This window comes from Triticum dicoccoides, chromosome 7A, assembly GCF_002162155.2.
Source record: "Triticum dicoccoides isolate Atlit2015 ecotype Zavitan chromosome 7A, WEW_v2.0, whole genome shotgun sequence".
NCBI lineage: Eukaryota > Viridiplantae > Streptophyta > Magnoliopsida > Poales > Poaceae > Triticum > Triticum dicoccoides.
The window spans coordinates 346,075,098-346,083,508 of record NC_041392.1 but is presented as its reverse complement, the minus strand read 5'-3'; the positions used below and the strand labels follow the sequence as shown (position 1 = coordinate 346,083,508).

Below are 8,411 nucleotides of genomic sequence, written 5' to 3'. Positions count from 1 at the left end.
AGATTGCACATGAATGATTTTGTGACTGAGCAGACGCTTAACATGCACTTGGAATTGCAAGGAAACATTAAACCCATCAGACTTGCGCTTGAGAAGATAAAGCCAAGTGAACCGACTGTAAGCATCAATAAAACTGACATAGTAATTATGACCACTAACAGAGGTTTGGGCATGGCCCCATACATCTGAAAACACAAGTTCAAGCGGTTTGTTGACTATACGACCCGACTCAGAAAAAGGAAGCTGATGACTCTTGCCTTGCTGACAGGCATCGCAAATTGTAGTAGCATTTTTATTGGACACAACTGGAAGCTGATGACATGGCTGACAATGGGAGTGGCAGGATGACCAAGGCACACATGCCAATGCGACGAAGACACACGAACACCGCTGAAAGCACAAGGAGACGGTGGCATGCATAAAGACCATGGTGTAGTCAACCTCTAAGAAGTACGTTCCTCGTGTCCCGGTCCTCAACAAAAACATGAAACGGATGAAACTCAGCAAAAACATGAAACGGATGAAACTCAGCAAAAACATCATTATCACGAGTAAGTTTAGGAACTGACAACAAACTACGTGAAACAGAGGGAACTCGAAGGACATTAGGAGACATAATTGTTTGGATCGACGAGTAAGAAGGGATGCCTGACCAATATGTGAGATGTGCATACCTTCTCCATTAGCAGTGCAAACCTGATCATGTCCATGGTACAGCTCCTGTGTAGAGAGCTTGCCCATCTCACTCGTCAGGTGATTGGTAGCTCTTGTATCCATGTACCATGACGCATCAACTGGATAGGAAGGAGTATGTCTGCTCATGACTCGCCAGAGCAGCCTGCTTCTCATTACCCTTGCCATTGGTTCCGATCCCCCAAAAAATCCTGCTTGAAGCGAAAATGGCAATGGGAAGCAAGGTGGCCATCAAGACCACATAGCTGGCAGGGGACTTGAGCACCACATGAAGGACAGCAGGCACGGACTTTGCCGTTCGCGGAAGTAGTGGAGTTCCGCGGGTTGGGCGCGGTCGGCAGAGGTTTGCCACCAGTTGGTGGCTTGTAGGGCTTGCCCTTGCCACGCGCTGCAGCGTTGGCGGAAGGGAAACTCGGCGTAGAGCTGCGAGCCTGGATGCGCTGTTCTGTGGCAAGAAGATGCGCGTACAACTCATGTGGATGGATGGGATGTCATGACTATTGATATTCTCGACCAAATTATCATAATCGTCACCCAGTCTATTAAGCACATAAGAGGTGAACTCCTCCGAACCAAGAGCCTTGCGAATGGAGGCAAGTGTGTCAGCCATACCCGTCACCTTGTTGAAGTAGTCAGTGACGGTGAGGTCATTAAGCTTTACCTCCCCAAGCGCAGTGCGAATAGCATGAGCACGTGCCTGGGACTGCGAAGCAAAACTGATATGAAGGGTTGTTCACGCGTCCCGAGACGTAGCGGCGAAGATGACCAGTGACGAGACTCCCTCCGTGAGAGAGGACTGGATAGCAGAGAGGATGGCTTGATCCCGGGCCACCCAAGCATGATACGCTGGATGATACGGCGAAGGGCACAACCCATCAACATAACCCTCCAAATAGCGACTGCGAAGAAGCGGCAGTACTTGAGCATGCCACGACAGGTAGTTATCCGTCGTGAGCTTCATCGGGATGAGGTGCGCAAAGTAAAACAGCGCAGGAGGCACAACATGATTCGAAGGCGGCGGTGGCGTGTAAAACCCCGGGGGCGAGGTAACACCCGGCAGCACGAAAGAAGCCACCAACTCCGTCAATGGACCACCGTAGGGCGCATCGTATGAAGAAGGCGCGCCATGAGGAGGCGTGGGTGCCGTGGCCGTCAGGTAGGCCGCGTACGCCGACGGGGCAGAGGCGTACGGTGGGTAGGCCGCGTACGCCGACGGGGCAGAGGCGCCGTGGGCCGGTGACGGTGCTGGAGGGCCGTAGGGCGCCAGTGGCGCGTCTAGAAACCCTAGCCAATGGTTGGCCGCGGGAGCCGTGTAGGCCAGCGGTGGTCCTGAGGCGTAGCCAGTAGGCGGGAACGGAGCCCCGGCGTCGTAGGAGATCGGCGACGGCGGGCCATGCAGGGGAGCGGCGGCAGCGGCCGTGGAGGCGCCAGCCACGGAGCCCAGCGGGCGAGACGACAAAAACGGAGTGGCGACGGCCTGAGCGGCGGCGACCGGGACAGAGCGGAAGACATTGATCATAAACCTAAACTGATACCATGTAAAGCTTAGGGTTGTGGGAAACTGCTTAGACACCCTAGACAGAAAGCAGGGAGGATAACAGAAAGCAGGGAGGATAACATAGCGTCCTCATAGTTGTGTCATTTCTGCCATTTGTTGCCAAGTTGCAGGCCAATATTGACATAGAAATTAATTAGCGGAGTTAAATAGAACTGCTAGCGATCAGTGGCCCTTATTTGTGAATAGAAGGCATGTCCAAATAAATCTCATATAGATCAGAAATAACCCCATACAAATTTAGAAAACCCAACCAAACGTCAGCATATAATATATTAAAGTACAGTGGAAGTACCATGGAGAGTGGCATCATTAGCACGACACCCAAACGCTGAATACCAACACATCTATCATCATCTATATACGTTCCCTACCTACCAAGATAATACATCATTTCCTTCAAATAAGTTCTAGCTGAACTTGAATATATTTCATTTGTAGTGCACAATGATTGCCGAGCAAAAAAAAATAATCAGAGTTTCAGGTTCAGATCCTTTGAGTACCTTCAGTCAACCTTCTTAAGCTTTGTAGCCACAAATGAACAGATTTTTAAAGAAAACCGTTCTTGTATCAAACTTGATTTTCTTTCGGGTCTGTCTAGAGTTATTGCACATCTAAGTGACTCAATCAAACTAAAAAGGAAAAGAAAAGGACAACCGAAAATCTTGCATGAATCTTCGCATAAAATCAATGATATAGGACTTAGATGTGCAATACTTAGGGCACATCTAGATGTGCTTTAGCAAAACTGTTTTATTTAAGGTGTGCTAAAGAACACTTGTCGATGTCCAGCATAACCTATGCCAGGTCCGCCCAAGACCCTAGATAGGCATTAGGTCGAACATACGATCACCAGTACAGAGAAAACGTAGAAACTCCATTTAGATGACCAGTGCTCGAAACATAGATTCAACCTGAAAAAATGGATAGCAATACCTTCACCTGAGCAATAGCATCAGCAAGGAAAGTAATATGTAATTCCAGAGAGGTAAACACATATATGTCCTCTCAAAATCCATATTCCAGTGAACTGTCATTGTCTTACTCTCCTTCCTGTAGTATTTATAACTCTTTTGAAGGAAAGCTTCACTAAACAATTGACAAACTTGCGTACCATTCAAGAGAAAAAGCTAGACATGTTTTCTTATTTATTCATTGGGTGTAATTCAGCATCACAGAATCTCACCATCTTAGGAGAAAAGATAAAATTTGTGCAATGGAGTTTTAATATCAGAATCTATCTTAGATGTTGCAAGTCAAAATTAAAAGCACTAACATGGATGATTTATCCCCCGTCACCTTAGTGAGGCCAGAAGCGGTCACTGGGTTAGAAAAGCATGGGGCTTCATCGTTGTTTTGTCTCTAAGCAACAAAATAGTGTGACAACAAAGTTGGTATAGATACATTTACCAGCTTGGCACTTAGAAACAGTGTTTACATATACTACGACAATGTGAACTGCAGATTGAAGGTGCCATGGCCTAAATTTAAAATAATAGCATCATGGTGTGATAATCTTATGGTGCTGAATAGTTTTAAATAGCGCGCTAAGCCTCTTAGCGGCGGACCTCTTCTAAGTGTTATAGCGTGCTATTTAAAATGTTTGCTCATGTGTTTGAATCAACGTCCCTTAGCACAAGACCTCCTGTAAACGCTGTAGCGGGCTATTTAAAACCATGCCCGCCTGAACACAAATGTCGAGTAAGAACGAACGCCCATTTTAGTTACATTGATACAGATGATCCATTAGCGATTCCAAATAGGCTGCCCAGCAAAATATGACCCCCACCGTAGAGCACACAAACCAATGAAGGAAGATGCTTGCATGTCATCCAATATTCTGATCTAGCAATGATCTGTACCCTCCCATTTATCATCATTTATTCACAGTACCTCCAAAAGAGCAAGAAAAAAAAGTAGTGACCATGGTAAAGAATTTACCAGCATCAAAAGCTTGTGCTCCCGATTGTAATGGATATGTTACACTTATATATCCTGCGAACTGTAAAGCCATGATCTACTAATTAGCTAATTCTAATGGTCCGTAACAATATGTAAAAATTTGCCAGGAAACTGAATTATGAGGAAATGCATAAATAAATGGGCCGCACTAGGCGTCGGTCGGTGGATCTTTTAAAAAGATCCGCCACCTCAGCAGCCGTCAGATCCGGCACAATCCAACGACCTGGTCCTTCTTCACCATTGCAACAAAGGTTGTGTTTCAATTTTTTTTTTGCAGCAGAGCTCGTGTTGCGGAAAAACATTTGCAATAGAGATTGTGTTGCAAAAAATAAATCCGCCTTCACTTTTTTTTGCAACATAGATGATGTTGCGAAAATGACTTCTGCAACATGTATGTTGTTGCAGAATTTTTTGTAATAAAAAAATGTCGCAGCTTCCGCTGGTGACGTTGCATTTTTTTCGTTTTCACTTTTTTGCAACATGGAAGTTGTTGCGAAAGAAATTCTTGCAACACAGATATTGTTGCAGAAAACCTTTTGGTTTCTCCACCAGCCACACACGCCACACGTGTCACACAGAACATTTAGAAAATAGTATTAGACGAACCCATACAAGACACGTGTCGCAAGAAGAAGACGGCGGACGCTCGCTGCGATCCGCCGGCTGAAACCTAACGTTTCCCTAAATGAATGTTATGGTTCTAGTGATGTGCAGGAACGCTGCCTCCTCCTTTCATTGAATTATGTGAGGGTAAAACACGGGTCTTCCTCCCCCGCCGGCGAACAAAACGATGAGCCATGCCATCACGCTTTCCTCTTTTCTTTTCTCTCCTCCTCCTTCATTTTCTAACCACCAGTGCAACCGTACATGAGGCATCACGCGGCCATCGAAGTCATCTGCACCCGCCGCCGCCGCCCCAGATCCGGTCGCCTCCGCCTATTCCTAGCAGCAACAGAAGCGCCGACGTCCTCCACGAGCTCCTTTGTGTCGCCTCGCCATCACCACCATCGCCTTCCATTGACCCGGCAAGATGCGCCGCCGACACCTGGATCCCGCATCCCCGACCGCCTCGAGCCGCGTCACCCGCACTCCCGTACGGCCCAGCAGTCGCGGACTCTGTCGGGTTTCGGGTTCCGGCAGACCCTTGTGGTTCGAACACTGGGGTGCGCGCGGAGATCTCTCCCCTACCGATCTACGTCTGATCCTCTCCTGCGAACTAAGATGAAAATGATGAACAACACAAGAGACACGAGATTTATACTGGTTCGGGCCATCGTTGTGGTGTAATACCCTACTCCAGTGTGTGGTGTGGTGGATTGCCTCTGGGGCTGATGATGGACAGTACAAGGGAAAAACAGCCTCGTGAGAGGTGTTCTTGAGCTGGTGCGATGAACTGCTAGGGTGAGTTCATCGCCTCTCTCTCTCTCTGCTAGGGTTCTACCAGATCTCTCGATGTTCTTGGGGTGTCTAGATGTCTCTACTCTGTGGTGGCTAGCTCTATTTATAGAGGCCCTGGGCCTCTCCCCAAATAATTAGCGGGAAGGGCGCCAACAATTGGCCATTTCGAAGGGGAACATCTAGTACAAGTTATCCTGACCAAAGGTGGTCTTCGGCTGCCAAAAGCACTGGCGATGACGCCGTCTTGGGCTCCACGGTGACCTCTGTCCTGCCGTCCGACTGGTCTTGGTCTCGTTGCACCGGAATGGTAACCTTTGCCTGATGCCTTGGCCCGTGCTTGCCCCCTTTGCACCAAAGGGGAAACAAGGACACTGCGCAGGCCGGCGCCCGCCTGGCGCCCGCCTGGTCTCGATCGTCATGGCTTGTGTCACGGGTTCCTCGCGAGGTACCCCTGCCTTGATCTCTCCGCCTCCTCGCGAGCCTGCCTGATGAGGCTGCCTTTGAGGAAGCTTCCTGTCGTCCGCCCCGCGAGGCTTGGCCCCTCGCGAGGGTCTTTGAGCTTGAGCTGATGAAGATGTGCCGCGTTGGGCCCCCGCTTGAGCCACGCCGCAGGCCACAGGCAGGCAAGTCTGGGGACCCCGTTCCCAGAACGCCGACAGTAGCCCCCGGGCCCAAGGCGCGCGTGGGCTTGGCTTAGCAGAGAAGCGAAGGGGCTAGCGCGAAGCGCCGCGGGCCCTAACAGCCTGCGGCCTTGGGCGCCGCGTGGTGGTTGATTGGGCGTGGGCGTGGGCGTCTGCACTTCCCACGACGCCTCGGCAACTGCACGACTTGACAAGTCCCTGCATGCAAAGATATGTGTCATGATTACCTGAGGTCATGGTGCTCGGTGATTGGCCTTCCCCGGCTATAAGTATGGGGTCGCGTGAGCTTCGCCGGTTCAACCCTTTCCGTCACTCCTCATCTTCTTCTTCCTTATCCTTGCTTCCCCGTGTGCCAATGGCACCGATCCGCCGGTTTTCAGCTGAGGAGAAGGGAAAGGCCCCCAGAGAGGGTCCTAACCCCCTCCCGCCGAAGAAGCGGCCAATCCTTTGTCACCGGGACGAAGGCGCCTGGCAGGTGGTGTCGAGGCCGTGGTACGAGCGGCCGCCGCCTGGGTTTCCGCTGTCCTTGCACGCCCGCGTCGTAGGCCCCAGGGGGAGGGCGCCGAGCAACACCGACAGCGTCGCCGCCGGCGCCGGCGAGTCACAGTGGTGCGCGTCGTCCCCCCTGGAGTCCACGCGGAGCGCTCCTCTCGCGAGCTTGTGCTTCACGCCGCCATGCCTCCAACTTCGTGGATCCGCCTTCCTCCCTCCTCCGCCTTCGAGATGCCGCCGAGCGAGGCCCTGGAGCTCTGGCTGCAGCACGCCGACTGTGGCACCCCTGCAACCGGAGCGGAGGTCGCGGTCGTCGCTCCGGGCAAGGTCTTCATGACCCTGGGCTGGGGTGAGATTGCCCGGGTCTGTCGCGCGGACGACGCCTTGGTGATCCATCTTGAATACAACGGCGCCTCCTTGATGTTCTTCAAGGTCTTTGATGCAGAAGGACGCCGGCTAGAATGTTGCCCTAAGGGAAGCGGCAGTGCTGACGAACTGGCGAGGACCAGCCCCACCCGTTGGTCCTCCTGCAGCTCCTCAGGCAGCAGCGGAGGGACTACGGGCTTCAGCGGCTCCCCCGAACTTCTCGCGACCCCGGAGACGAGCGACGACAGCTACGAGCCTCCGAGCTCGCGCCGCGCTCGGAGTGAGGCAGCTGCATCGGGCCGCCGACGCCACTGATCTGGATGGGGTTGGCGCCGGCGCTGGGCAGCCCACTGTTGATGATGGCGTCGCCTGGGGAGGTGCTAGCAAGTAGCGTTCCTTAGGGTTAGCACCTTTTGTTCCTTGTAAGGAATTAAAGCAACACCCCGCGGGGGTATGTAAGGCGTCTGCCATGCTTTTGTAATTACTATATTCTTAATATGAATTAGCGTGAGGTGTCCGTTCTGTTCCGGCTAAGCTCCCCCTTTCTATCCTCACGAGGACTTGGCGCTCTACGCTGACAGGTCCCAGTCCCCAGGCAAGCTTCAGCCGTCGTTGGTATGTCAGGTCGCGATGCCGTGGTCAAAGCCAGGAGTGAGCGGCCTGAGGTCCGGTAAGAGCCCCTGAGTCGCGATGCTCGGGAGGTCCCCTTTAGCGCTCAAGCAATCCTTGCTGGGCGAGAAAGGAAGGTAGCGTCGCCGTGACAGAGTTGCACTGGGCGGGGATTTAGCGCTGCGTTGGTCTAGCTTTTGTGACAGCGCGACTTATCTTGTGTGTCTGACGTAGTTCCTCGGGAGGCGCCTGGCCCGAGAGGCGGTGGTCGAGGCACTGCTGGGTTAGGCCCTCGCGAGCTTCCTCCCACTCCCCCACACTTTCCTTAACGCTCTACGTCCTCAGGTCCCGGCCCTCGAGCGAGCTCAGCCGCCGCTGGTATGACAGGTCGTGATGCCGTGGGTCAAGGCCAGGGGTGAGGGTTGGAGAGCCAGTAGGAGCCCATGAGTCGCGATGCTCAGGTACCCCCCTTTTAACGTGCAGGCGGTCCGTGCCGAAGAGAGGGAGAGAGAGCTCACGATGCCCCAAATGTTGCTCCTGGAGTAGGTCCTGCACACCAATCATGAGGAGAAACAAGCCCTGTCGTTACGGTCGCTGGCCAACCTATGGTCACTCCGAGGGAGCGGTCAGGGCACTGAGGGCCTGGTGAGGTGGCACCGTGCGGGGCTGCCGCGGCCAGAGCTCGACCACTCAGG

The 8,411-nt window shown here is 52.4% G+C and overlaps 1 protein-coding gene across 1 annotated transcript in view; it reads left to right on the top strand.

Annotated features, from left to right (window-relative positions):
• LOC119329266 (chloroplast envelope membrane protein-like) overlaps nt 1–4,455 on the top strand; it is a 13,981-nt gene extending 9,526 nt beyond the window's left edge. The window contains exon 8 of the transcript XR_005159390.1: nt 4,318–4,455. The gene's annotated coding sequence lies outside the window, so the exon portion shown is untranslated. The remainder of the gene's footprint in view (nt 1–4,317) is intronic.
• Nucleotides 4,456–8,411: the final 3,956 nt, after the last annotated feature.